We start from the raw sequence: 14,220 nt of genomic DNA on the forward strand, positions 1-14,220 counted from the left end.
AAGGGGGGGGGGGGGGTGTGCCCCAGGATCAGTACTGCCCCTCTCCTGTTCCTTATTTAAATAAGTGATATGCCCTCTGGTATTACAAGTGATTCTAAAATATTTTTCCTTACTCATGACACTAGCTTGGTAGTGAAGGATGTTGCGTGCAACGATGGCACTGTTTCATATAGAGCAGTTCAAAAATGGCTCTGAGCACTATGGGACTTAACATCTGAGGTCATCAGTCCCCTAGAACTTAGAACTACTTAAACCTAACCTAAGGACATCACACACATCCATGCCCGAGGCAGGATTCGAACCTGCGACCGTAGCGGTCGCGCTGCTCCGGACTGTAGCGCCTAGAACCGCTCGGCCACCCCGGCCGGCAGAGCAGTTCCAGAGATAAGTTCATTGCTTGAAGAAACTAAACTAGCGCTAAATCACAGTATGATTCAGTTTATACAGTTCCTAACACACAGTTCAACAGAACCAGACGCTTTAATTTCACGCAATGGGGATATGATTAGTGAAAGTGAACAGTTTAAATTTCTAGGTGTTCAGATAGATAGTAAACTGTCGTGGAAAGCCCACGTTCAGGATCTTGTCCAAAGACTTAATGCTGCCATTTTTACTATTCGAACGGTATCTGAAGTAAGTGATAGTTCGACAGGAAAAGTAGTCTACTTTGTTTACTTTAATGCGCTTATGACGTATGGTATTACATTTAGGGTTAATTATTCCCAGTCTCAAATGATATTTTTGGCTCAGAAACGGGCGGTTCGGACAATGCGTGGTGTAAATTAGCGAACCTCTTGTTGACCCCTGTTCTCTTAGTATTCTGACGTTAGAGGAGAAAAACTAATTGAGTTCTGTAACAATTTTCAGCGAGTAATAGCGAATATTATGATCAAGAATCACAAGAGGAGGAGGTACACTTGGAAAATATCGGGTGATACGGGAAGATTTCAGTTAGATTACATCATGATCAGACAGAGATTCCGAAATCAGATACTGTATTGTAAGGTGTACCCAGGAGCAGATATAGACTCAGATCACAACTTAGTAGTGATGAAGAGTAGGCTGAAGTTTAAGACATTAGGCAGGAAGAATCAATACGCAAAGAATTAGGCTACGGAAGTACTACTAAGGAATGACGAGATACGCTTGAGGTTCTCTAAGGCTATAGATACAGCAATAGGGAATATCTCAGTAGGCAGTACAGTTGAAGAGGAATGGACATCTCTAAAAAGGGCCATCACAGAAGTTGGGAAGGAAAACATAGGTACAAAGAAGGTAACAGCGAAGAAACCATGGGTAACATAAGAAATACTTCAGCTGATTGATGAAAGGAGAAAGTACAAAAATGTTCCGTGAAACATAAATAAAAGTCGCTGAGGAATGAAATAAATAGGAAGTGCAGGGAAGCTAAGACGAAATGGCTGCAGGAAAAATGTGAAGACATCGAAAAAGAAATGATTGTCGGAAGGACAGACTCAGCATACAGGAAAGTCAAAACAACCTTCGGTGACATTAAAGATGCAACGGGAATTCCACTGTTAAATGCAGACGAGAGAACGGATAGGTGGAAAGAATACATTGAAAGCCTCTATTGGAGGGAAGACTTGTCTGATGTGATAGAAGAAGAAGAAACAGGAGTTGATTTAGAAAAGACAAGGGATCAAGTATTAGAATCAGAATTCAAAAGAGATTGGGAAGACTTAAGATTAAATAAGGCAGAAGGGATAGATAACATTCCATGAGGATTTGTAAAATCATTGGGTGAAGTGGCAACAAAACGACTATTCACATTGGTGTGCAGAATGTATGAGTTTGGCGACATACTATGTGACTTTCGGAAAAGCATCATCCACACAATTCCGAAGACAGAAAAAGCTGACAAGTGCGAGAATTATCGCACAATCAGATTAATAGCTAATGCATCCAAGTTGCTTACAAGAATAATATACAAAAGAAGCGAAAAGGAAATTGAGGAAGCGCTAGATGATAATCAGTTTAACTTTAAGAAAGGTAAAGGCACGAGACAGTCAATTCTAACGTTGCGGTTAATAATTGAAGCAAGACTAAAAAAAATTCAAGGCACGTTCATAGGATTTGTCTGCCTGGAAAAAGCGTTGGACAATGTAAAATGGTGCAAGATGTTCGGTTTCCGAGAAAAGTAGGGGTAAACTATTGGGAGAGACGGGTCATACACAATAAGTACAGCAGCCAAGAGGTAATAATAAGAGTGGACGAGCAAGAACGAAGTGCTCGTATTAAAAAGGGTGTAAGACAAGGATGTAGCCTTTCGCCCCTACTGTTGAATCTGTGCATCGAGGAAGCAATGATGGAAATAAAAGAAAGGTTCAGGAGTGGAATTAAAATTCAAGGTGAAAGCATATCAATGATACGATTCGCTGATCACATTGCTATATTGAGTGAAAGTGAAGAAGAATTAAATGATCTGCTGAACGGAATGAAGTCTAATCAGTAAACAGTATGGTTTGAGAGTAAATCGGAGAAAGACGAAGGTAATAAGAAGTAGTAGAAATGAGAATGCGAGAAACTTAACATCAGGAGTGGTGGTCACGAAGTAGATGAAGTTAAGGAATTCTGCTAACTAGGCAGTAAAATAACCAATGACGGGTGGAGCAAGGAGGACATCAAAAGCAGACTAGCTGTGGCAAAAAGGGCATTGCTGGCCAAGAGACTTCTACTAATATCAAATACCGGCCTTAATTTGAGGAAGAAATTTCTGAAAAATGTATGTCTGGAGTACAGCATTATGTGGTAGTGAAACGTGGACTGTGGAAAAACCGGAACAGAAGAGCATCAAAGGATTTGAGATGTGGTGCTGCAGACGAATGTTGAAAATTAGGTGGAATGATAACGTAAGGAATGAGGAGGTTTTGCGCAGAATCGGAGAGGAGCTGAACATGTGGAAAACACTGATATGGAGAAGGGACGGTATGACAGGACATCTGTTAAGACTTGAGGGAATGACTTCCACGGTACTAGAGGGAATGTAGAGGGCAAAAACTGTAGAGGAAGACAGGGCTTGGAATACATCTAGCAAATAATTGAGGACGTAGGTTGCAAGTGCTACTCTGAAATGAAGAGATTAGTACATGAGAGGAATTCGTGCCGGGCCGCATCAAACCAGTCAGAAGACTGATGACCAAAAAAAAATCTAACATTGGCCTATCAATTCTTAACTGTCGCGTCTTGTTAACAGTATCAGTTAATAACAGACAGAAATCCAATCTGCATTTCTGCATTTAGATCGTACTTCCTTGACTCCTGGGCAGAAAGAAGTGCAGTATACTGCTGCATCTATTTTCAATAAGCTACCACAAGAATTCAAAAATTTTAGCAGTAATCCACGCGTTTTCAAATCGAAACTGAATAGTTTCCTCGTGGATCACTCCTATCCGTCGAGGAGTTGCTTGAAAAATTAAGCTGATTCTTGTGTTATATTGTTGACTACGTTTACATAAACTTACGACTAGTCTTTTTTTAGGTTCATAAACATTTCGTTTTATCTTTTATTACTTTTACTTTGTAATTTCATGTACTGAGACGTTCCATGACCTTGGAGATTGGCTCTTCAACTTGATCCTACGGAAGCGGGCGTGTAAAATAATAAATAAATAAATAAAATGTCACGAGAGGCGGACTCGGCCATGTAAACTGAGTCAGAGAGTCTTTTGTTGTCAGCGGAAAAGCTCCATCACGCACAACCCTTCTGAAGATGGCCAAGTCGACTGTTGGTAATGTGACTGAAGTAGAAAGGCGAAGGTACAGCCACAGCTAAACCGAGATCAGACAGATATCGTATAACTTACTGACGAACAGGGACCATCGAGCATTGCGAAGGGTGGGTGTAACTAAATGCCTGAAATTAGCAGAAGGAATCACAAGTGACCTCTAGATGTTACCAGCTCTCCAACTAGCGCAATGACTGTGCAAGGGAGTTAAAAAGAATCGGATACGATGATCTAGCAGTTAGGCTAAGCATCGAGTGGGGTGGTGAAAAGCGCGGCGCCTCTAGAAAGTGACTGACTGGAAAACTGGAAATTTGTGGTAAGTTCCTATTGGATCAAACTACTGAGGTCATCGGTCCAAAAAAATGTGTGTGAAATCTTATGGGGCTTAACTGCTAAGGTCATCAGTCCCTAAGCTTACTCACTACTTAACCTAAATTATCCTAAGGACAAACACACACACCCATGCCCGAGGGAGGACTCGAAAGTCCGACGGGGGGAGATGAGCGAACCGTGACAAGGCGTTTTGAGACCACGTGGCTATCCCGCGCGGCCAAAGTGACTGACTGGAAACTGGTGATTTGGACAGGTGAATCAGGTGTAATCTGTGGTAATTCGATCGAAGTGTTGAATTTGGCGGATGTCTGGAGAAGATTACTGTGTCATCAGATGGTTCAAATGGCTCTGAGCACTATGGGACTTAACTTCTAAGGTCATCAGTCGCCTAGAACTTAGAACTACTTAAACCTAACTAACCTAAGGACATCACACACATCCATGCCCGAGGCAGGATTCGAACCTACGACCGTAGCGGTCGCGCGTTTCCGCACTGTAGCGCCTAGAACCGCTCGCTCACACCTGCCGGCAGTGAAGTATGGAGTAGGTGATGTTACCATATGGGGATGTTTATCGTCGTTAAGTTATTGTCCCATCCTCACGATTAAGAAAACGATATATGTGGGACGATGTGAACACATTTTGCAGCTCTGTATTCTGCACACAGCGTAGGAACAGTTCGGAGACATTGACCATTAGTATCGGCATGGCAATATACCGTGTCATAAAACAGCATCTGTCAGGGAATGGTTTGTTGACAGTAGCATTCCTGGAATGACTGTTTTGCCCATAGTCCAGACCTGAATACAATGGAACTCCTTTGGGATTAGAAAGTCGACGTCTCCCCATACCCCACCGCCCCACGTCGCTATCTTCTGTATTACAAGCTCTTGAGTAAGAATGGACCACCATTCCTCCACAGATATTAAGACACATAATGAAAAGTGCCCCAGTAGAGCTTAAGACAACATAAAGGCGAAGTGTGGACACACCCAATGTTAAAGTTGACTAATAGGTGTTGGGATTACAAAGTCGACGTCTCCCCATACCCCACCGCCCCACATCGCTATCTCCTGTGTTACAAGCTCTTGAGGAAGAATGGACCACCATTCCTCCACAGATATTCAGACACCTAATTAAAAATGCCCCAGTAGAGCTTAAGACGACAGAAAGGCAAAATGTAGACACACCCAATGAAAAGTTGACTAATAGGTGTCTGGATACAATTTTATGAGATAATGTTCATATAGGCCTATATATTCGTTTAACTGAAGTGCAAGTTTCGAATTTTGTGTAGAGAGATTAGCGGACCCTTTAGCGATATTTTCTGAGTTGCGCAGTTCGTGTCCGCCCGTCGCAACGCATTCCTGTCGAGACGTCATAACGACGTCCTCGCGAGTCACATGCTCCCCTGTCCGTTCTTGTCCGGCGGCAACGTGCTGTACCCAGTCTCGGAGCCCCTTCGGTCAGGTAGGTTTGGTGGGGAGGGCCGCTGACGCCAACGTCCGCGGGGGCCAGGAACGCGGGAAGCCCCTGGCCGGCGCTCCGTGACGCAGACCCGGCCGTCGGGCCCTCAAAGGCTACCCTCCGCAGAGGCGAGAGCTCAGTCGGCGCAGCTCCGCCGGCAGACCACGACGCCAAGTAGCGGACGAATACTGTGGCCAGTCTCCCGCTGCAACAGCACCCGCGCCCACAACAGGTAGGTGCAGCCACCAGTGCGCATGCGCGCACTCCGCCGGCACGCGGTAGCCGGCTCGGGGACTGCCAGAAGGCGTCGCGCCGTTGCCGTGGACGTACGTATTCCACCGTAAGACTGTGTTGTCTTGCTAAAGCTCCACACATTTCCGCTATACCGTAACGAGACGAAACTGAGAACAGTAACCGGTACCGCTGAACAGAGGCGGCACAGTGGGGAAAATAGCGTGAAGTTAGATCTGAGAGCAAGTTTTGACAGTCATGCATGAATTGTTGCTGTTTCGTGTCGGAAAAAATGAATACACGTGTTCTCTTTCGTGTTGCTGCTTACGTGTTGAAAATTTATCAGAATGACTCCATTCTGTTTACTGACTTGCGACGGGTCGAACCGGAAGAAAATGGCTACTTAGAGCTCCCTTAGTAACACTAAAAGATAATTTCTAAATTCCCATAATTACGGAAGAGGCTTCTAATACTAGACAAACGTATCAATTTTTTCCATGTGACTACAGATTTTTAGCAAAAGTTGAAAATTATAAAGGTGTTTTTCTTTTTAATTTTGTTCAATAAGGGTTGAACAATTACCTGGACTTTTGAATCACTACTCTCTTAAGATTGTTCCGGATAGTGTTAGTTTTGACTATTTTGTGTGTGTGTGTGTGTGTGTGTGTGTGTGTGTGTGTATGTGTAACGTAATACAAACTGACTGTAATAACACACGCCAACCATATTAGGAAAGTTCAATCCAACATTAATAAACAGTTCCTTCACACGCCACCCTTTAGTAACACATCACTTGATATAGAGAATAATTATGAATGGATGAGATTCTCATTGAATTTAGTTACTGAGTTGCAACATTTAGGGTCGATGCCGTCATCTACGCTCAAATAGCACACCGAAATTTTCTTCGAAGGAGTCATCCAAGCTTTTGCTTTAATAGGTTATATACTATTTCTTCCTTTCAGTCTTTTCCTTTTGCTGCATTAAGTCTTTCGTATGAACAGTTAGCAATATTTTTTAAATTATTTATATATACCGTGTCGCCTCTGACTTGAGTCGTGGAATACCATAACAATAAAATACTTCGTTGGTGCTGGCCGCTGTGACCGAGCGGTTCAAGGTGCTTCAGTCTGGAACTGCGCTGCTGTTACGGTCGCAGGTTCGAATCCTGCCTCGGGCATGGATGTGTGTTGTGATGCCCTTAGGTTAGCTGGGTTTAAGTAGTTCTAAGTCTAGGGGACTGATGACCTCAGATGTTAAGTCCTATAGTGCTTATAGCCATTTGAACTTCGTTGGTCCTGTGTGAAGATAGCTCAGGGAAGATAAAATTATTTTTCATTAGTAACACACAGAAAACAAATTATAACTTTACAAATTACCTGACTGTTTTTATTTTCGTAGGTTCATAACATTGTTTCGAGGATGCACTTGGCCTTAAATACATTTCTTCTCCTCGAGTACTACTAAATACGCTGCATCTTCCATTTGCATTCATGTGATTGGGGATAATCTAATAATGGCGGACCACATAAAAAGAGCGTCTCTATGCTTTGAGTGACGAATTACAGCTAACTTCTCCGACAATGTCTCCATCTTCGAAGAAAGGAAGACAAAAGAATGCACGGAGAATAAATGTGAACCTTCGCCCGACTTTATTGTATGTGGCAAAATATATGTAATAATCAGTTATCGATATGACTCACTGCTACGTTGGAGGCAGGAAAAGCAGAGGTACGACACGGTTTGGCATGTAATCAGGATGTCCATAGTGGGTTTTCATACCACCTCAGGCGAGTCCATTATCCTGCCCACTGCACAACCTCCAGAAGCTACAAAACTGCTTTCAATAACACACAGGGTTTCGGGATCTATCGTCAGTATCCATGGATATAACAGGAATGATCATTCAAAGCAAAAGAGTCTAGCATATATTGGCTCTAAAATGCATACCTTAAGAGCTGTGAGCACTTGTTCAGCAGAAACATTTCTTTGGCATTTGCGAAGATAAACAAATGCTCATAGCTCTTACAGTATGCGTTATAAGGCCCATGTTTACTGTAATTTTTTTCTTGTTTTAGTCCGTACTTCCACCTCATAAAATATAGAAAACAAAGAGTTTACAGTAGAAATTTGTTTCACAGTTTCGAAGTATATCGATTTTACAGCCCACATTGACGTCCTTGATTATTGTCCATCCCTCCTGTGACACCCTGTGTACTATTTTGTTGTAAGTTCACTTTCAAAGTCATTGAAGTATAACGAATTCTGGCTTAATTAAATGGCTACAATGGGAGCCACAATGTAACTGCTAGTTGCTACTTGGTAGTGATTTTAGGTTTTGCAAGGTTTTTTATCATGTAATGGACAATGTTTTAGACAGCAATATTTTGTGATTCTGCATATTGAAAATTTTTAAATACGATTTTGATAATACTACTTAATTCTCCTGTTGACTGCGATTGATGTCAGTGTGTTAGCTACCTCAGAAACAACGGCCGTTGCGGTCGGGAACAGCTCCGTACAAAAGGAGCACACTAGCCGCTGTAGCTTCTTCTGCATACACTTGGTAAGTCGTACCGCTAGAGAAAGAGCCGAGGCCCCGTATGTAGCGCTATACGTACGTAGCCCACTACGAGAAACAAGATTTGTAATAGAGCTGAAAATGATTTCAGTCACATTTCACCGCAAGATTCTGACGGCTGAATGGCCCACGAAAGCCTCACGGTCTGCAACAGATTTTTTTCTCTGCCTTTCCTAGGCCTACGAAATTCTCAGGTGACAGAGCTGCGTCTGCGGAAGTGACAGACTGCACGCGCTCTCGGCCGTCGTGGACGAGAAATGAGCTCCTTGCAGCAGCACAGTGTGAGCTGAACGCTAGAACCATAAGAGGGAAGCAATACGTGCATTGTAACATTTTCTAGGTCCCATCAGTACGCTAGCCATTGAGTTCAACTTGTATTACTCATTTTGAGCCTCAATAGACCCACATTATTTTTTATTGTACAGCGATACGAATGATTTGTTGCCGATTTCAGTATATTTGTATATTTTGTCTGTGAGGCACTCATGGGGCTTATTTATTTATAAGTTGGGGCAGTAGGTATCTTCTTTGATTAAACGAAATCTTTTGACTGTATTATCTTTACGTATGTTGCAGCATTATTATAACAGTAAATTAAATATGAAGCAGAAGTTGTTCTCACAATGTCAACCAGTATGCAATCTGACTGGAGTGCTGCAATTTACAGATTTCAGAATGCCTCAGGATTTTGCTCTAAGTCCGCTATTTTTCTGATTACCCAGTGTTGCCCGATTGCTTATTTATCTGACAGGAAAAACAAACGTACCCTCACCACTAGCAGCTAAATTGCATCAGGACTAAAAACAAACTTAACCTCACATCTAAATCTCCTATGTCAACTGGAGACGGCCGGAGTGGCCGCGCGGTTCTAGGTGCTACAGTCTGGAACCGTGCGACCGCTACGGTCGCAGGTTCGAATCCTCCCGTGGGCATGGATGTGTGTGGTGTCCTTAGGTTAGTTAGGTTTAAGTAGTTCTAAGTTCTAGGGGGACTAATGACCTCAGAAGTTGAGTCCCATACTGCTCAGAGCCATTTGAACCTTTTTTTTTTTTTTTTTTTTCCAGCTGGACTGTTACTGACCAACCCAGAGCCCCGACAACTATTGATCCATACGAATATCATTCGTTTTCGATTATTTTTATGTCACTCCCTTTACACCTGCACCCCACGTCTGATGGTGCTACGGATGTTTTACCTCAACACTATTTTCCCCAGGCATTAAATCATATACGTTTGAAGCTACTGGGTGAAATCATTCTACGCGTTCTAGACCTATGCTGAAAAAAACAAACAAACACACACACACACACACACACACACACACACACACACAGTGCTCCATTTGTGTATATATGGTCAGTGGTCAGTTTCTTTAGCCTTCCACACTTTGAACTATAGAGACTATGAACATTTGCGAATCGTATCATTGGTATCTGTTCTCCATATGAGCCTAAGATTACGATTTGTTTCGAGGCGTGTTGTTAATTTGGCAGAGCCTTCATCCAAGGCATACATGGTCACAAATCCTTAAACAAGCGTGCTCGGTAGAGAATTTCTCTTGAGGTTTGGAAAGTAACACAACAGTAACAACAGCCTTAAGCTGCCCTGTAACATTTTAATTTGCGTATTGCTCGTCTACTTCATCAGTGCAGTAAATGCCAAGAACCTACTGGTTATAAATACTTCGTTGACGTGTTTGGGGCAAGGCCCATCATCAGAATATCCGTCAAAGAAAAATATTACGATTATCATATAAGCTCAAATTCAGATGACACTTTAATTGTAAATCTATTTTAGATACATACACAAACAAGTTTATATGCCAGAAATGAACTTAATACAACAATATCAAGTGGTAACTTACACATGCTCTCAGATGATAGCAACACGCCGTTACAAGTTACGAATACATACAGTTAGCTGATTGGATTGTACCGGCACTGGGTTCGTATTTTAAACATGGAGAGACGAAACATTAAATAGATCAATTACTTAACAGTTGCCGTAACATAAAACATAAATAAACCTAATTAAAGGAGGATTCAAAATTAGAAGTATGCACAGATCACATTCAGAACAAAAGTACACTGATAATACACGTGTTATGTGCAAGGGATGATGGAAAGGCTGGACAACTAAATATAATAAAGCTACACAAGCGCAAAGACCGTTTGAATTTCTTAAAAGTGCATGAACAAAAAATGAAATTATATCAGCCTTACATACGTGAGCACGTAATACATCAAATATAATCTTACGTACAATCCGTGAGTGTGTCAAGACAAAATCCGCAGTTGAATGTGTACAGAAACGGCGGAAATGGAAGGGAGAGAAAATTGTGTCAGTTGCGACACCATGAAGTATCAATGGAGGAAAAAAATACTTAGCATACCTTGTACAGGTGGGAATATCTGTCATCAACTAAACACAAACAAATATGCGTTTAAAAGCACCCTGAAGGTAAAATAACATTTTCCACGTCTTACGAGGGACAGGCTCTCATAGGACCTGACAGGAATTGCTGCAGTCAGTGAATGCTGGTCCATTTCAACCAGTTTCCGAGCACATATTGCAAAGCTGTGCATACAATGGGCATTTGGAGACGGATATCTCACAAAACGGCACTGCTGAACGGCACATACAGAATCACGCCTTCGATGGGGCAAACAACACAGATACTTAACAGTAGCTTACAGGTGGCGCTTAATGTCCGACAAGTCCCAATTTTTTTCTCTTTCCACATAGACGTTTGACCCATCGAGGAGGATGTTGATCCGGCAAGAGGCTATTCTGTAAAGTTTTGGGTGAGTTTTCGTACCATGCTCTGGATCCTGAGCAGCCATTTAGTGTTCATAAATTTCGAGAAGGCGTATGACACAATGCAGCTGATAAAACTGAAATCGTGTGGGTGGGGAGTGAGCTTGAAAAGACATATGCGAGAAGTTCATGCCACCTATTCAAGTTTGCAGTGTGTATAACCAAAGAGGGGAATAAAATTACAAGGGGATTAAAAAAGGGATGCTGCTTGTCTCCTACAATGTTTAAAGTACACACGCAGAAAGCCTTAGAGTTGTGGAGCAGTAAATGTGGAGGAATGCATTCGGAAAACAAAGGACACATTTTTGTACGCCTACTTCTTCGCAGATGATCAGGTAGTGGCGGTCAGTGAAGAGGATGATATTTGCTTTATGCTAAGTAAATTATTAGAAGAATATGATAAGTGGAGATTAAAAGTGAATTTTAAAGAGAGTGAATGCCTATGCAGTTGAGAAAATGTACGAAACGTAATAGTTGAAGGCCAGCACATCAAGGCATGTAAAAATTTTAAACATTTACTATTAAAAACAGTCTTGATCACGATTTATTAATAAATAAAATTTATTAATCGTGATCAAGATTGTTTTTAATAGTAAATATTTGTAACTCATTGATCACTGATACTCCCATAATGTATTCAAAAGTAATTAAAAATTTTAAGTATTTGGGTAACGTATACAGGAAGGCGAAAGAAGTAAATGAGAAATACAGCAGCGCGTAGGCCATGAGAAAGCAGCACTCCAGAAGCTAAACCCTCTATTGCGTTCTTCTAAGATAAGTTGGAAAGTAAAGAAGATGCTCCGTAGAAGTAATGTAGAATCTATAACTACATGCGGATACTAGTTCTGGCAGCTTACTGTAAAAAATAAAACTGAGAGTTGTAGAAATGAAATATCGCAGAAGATCGTGTACACTAACTAGGCGAGAGCATGTAAAAAGTACAGTGACTAGAGAAATGACCCAGACTCAAGAAAGCATCAAATGCCGCCCATAGGTAAGAACCATATGCAATTGTAATAGCACATTACTAAACTCACAAGTAGATCTGGCGAAAATAATTACACTTGTTTCATGTCTTAATTTAAGGATTTCTGTTCTCTGTTGCAGCATGTGAAGTTGGCATTTGCAGGCCGATACCGGTTATGATTGTATCATAAAAAGTACATGAGTCAAAAATAAAAAATAATACGATATGTCAGTCATCATCTCCGGAAACGGAAAATCGTTTTTCCAAAGCATCACACATAAAATGGAACACCGGCAACTCATCTGTCGTAGGCATATAATGCGAATGGCAGATGGCCAAGGAAGATCTCGATGTAGCATCTCAGGGACGAGGAGGTTGAGGAGGCTGTAAGAAAAAGAGAAATAGATGCATACGGGAGAGAATTGATAGAAACCGATGGTGACAACTGTGTGGTATGTGGTGACAGCTGTAAACAGGCAACAGGAAAAAGAGACTTGGACTCACTCATTTAGGTTAGCATAAATAATATTTATTTTAACATTCTCGGTGCCCATTCTTCTACATCTTCATGATGAATAACCTGTGGACATTCTCATCTTCCAATATGATAACATTCATGTTCACATGACTACACGCGTATGTTCCAAATTTTAAGTTCAAGTGTCCTATTGCAGTTCTACTGACCCGCTAATCCCACTGAACACGTCTGGGGCTGTTTTGAACAGTGAGTTAAAGGTAACAGTCTTCATCTTCACAATCATCCTCACAATTCGGTAGCTCAACGGTGTCTAATCATCAGTGAGGGGCTTCGGTTGAATGTGGCGTACCTGAAGAAACTTACGGACTCTTTTCCGTCGCTGAGTTGCGACCATTGCCAACGCTAGAGGCGATGTCTCTTGCGGGTTATTGTGTGCCAACAGCTTAGAAGTGAGTTTTGCAGGCGTAGCGTAGCGTGCATTGACTGTGCATGTGGTGGATTCTCGTGATCATCCGGATACGGCCGCTGCCAGTGACTGGGGTGCCAGGAAAGGTTCGCGCAGTTTCGCGGTTCACTGGAACACGGCAGAGGATCACGGGTGTCGATGCGTGCCAGTGCGTCGCGTTTCGCAAGTGCGGCGAGCGGCGTTGCGTCAGGAGCGCAGGTTCGCCCTGTGGCGGCGCCGCACTGGCGTCCGACCTGCGGGCGCTGTCGAAAGTGTCCCGCGGACGACCTTCGCAGGAGTGCCGGCCTGCCATCCCGACCTGACGCCCGAGCGGCTGCCACAGCGGCAACCAGAGCGCCACGTTGCTCCCTACGCCTGGTCGCCTGCCAGGTCGAAACATACGCTGCAATCGTCACGATCTGCAGCAGTGATTTAAAAGTTACATCGTCACATAGTTGTATGCCACCAGGCCAATCTCACCCATTCTGGGACTCATGGGTTGGACAATCAAGACAATGTCTACAAGAACATTCGATTATAGCCTGCCCGGTTGGCCGTGCGGTCTAACGCACGGCTTTCCGGACTGGGAAGGAGCGCCTGGTCTCTGGCACGAACACGCCCGGCGGATTTGTGTCGAGGTCCGGTGAACCGGCCAGGTGTGGATGGTTTTTAGGTGGTTTTCCATCTGCCTCGGCGAATGCGGGCTGGTTCCCCTTATTCCGCCTCAATTACACTATGTCGGCGATTGCTGCACAAACAAGTTCTCCACGTACGCGTACACCACCATTACTCTACCACGCAAACAGAGGGGTCACACTCGTCTGGTGTGAGACGTTCCCCGGGTGGGGGGGAGGGGGGGGGGTGTCCACCGGGGGCCGAACCGCACAATAACCCTGGGTTCGGTGTGGGGCGGCGGAGGGGTGAAGTGGACCACTGCGGCTGCGGCGGGGACGGAGCCTCTCCGTCGTTCCTAGGTCCTCGGTTAACATACAATACAATACAATACATCCGATTACAAGTTTAATGGTACGCGTATGGAGCACGTCGCATTGCCCAAATTAATTCCCTTCTCCATTTTCTCCATTCTTTATGCATCCATGCATGTTCACGATCGAATTAGTGTGATACCGTGATTATGTTAAATACTTTCAGGAA

General features: G+C 43.0%; 1 protein-coding gene across 1 annotated transcript in view; it reads left to right on the forward strand.

The window, feature by feature from the left end:
- Positions 1-5,670: 5,670 nt before the first annotated feature.
- LOC124776721 overlaps positions 5,671-14,220 on the forward strand; it is a 55,892-nt gene continuing 47,342 nt past the window's right edge. Inside the window, exon 1 of the mRNA XM_047251837.1 lies at positions 5,671-5,778. The gene's annotated coding sequence lies outside the window, so the exon portion shown is untranslated. The remainder of the gene's footprint in view (positions 5,779-14,220) is intronic.

Source organism: Schistocerca piceifrons, chromosome 2 (assembly GCF_021461385.2).
Source record: "Schistocerca piceifrons isolate TAMUIC-IGC-003096 chromosome 2, iqSchPice1.1, whole genome shotgun sequence".
Taxonomy (NCBI): Eukaryota; Metazoa; Arthropoda; class Insecta; order Orthoptera; family Acrididae; genus Schistocerca; species Schistocerca piceifrons.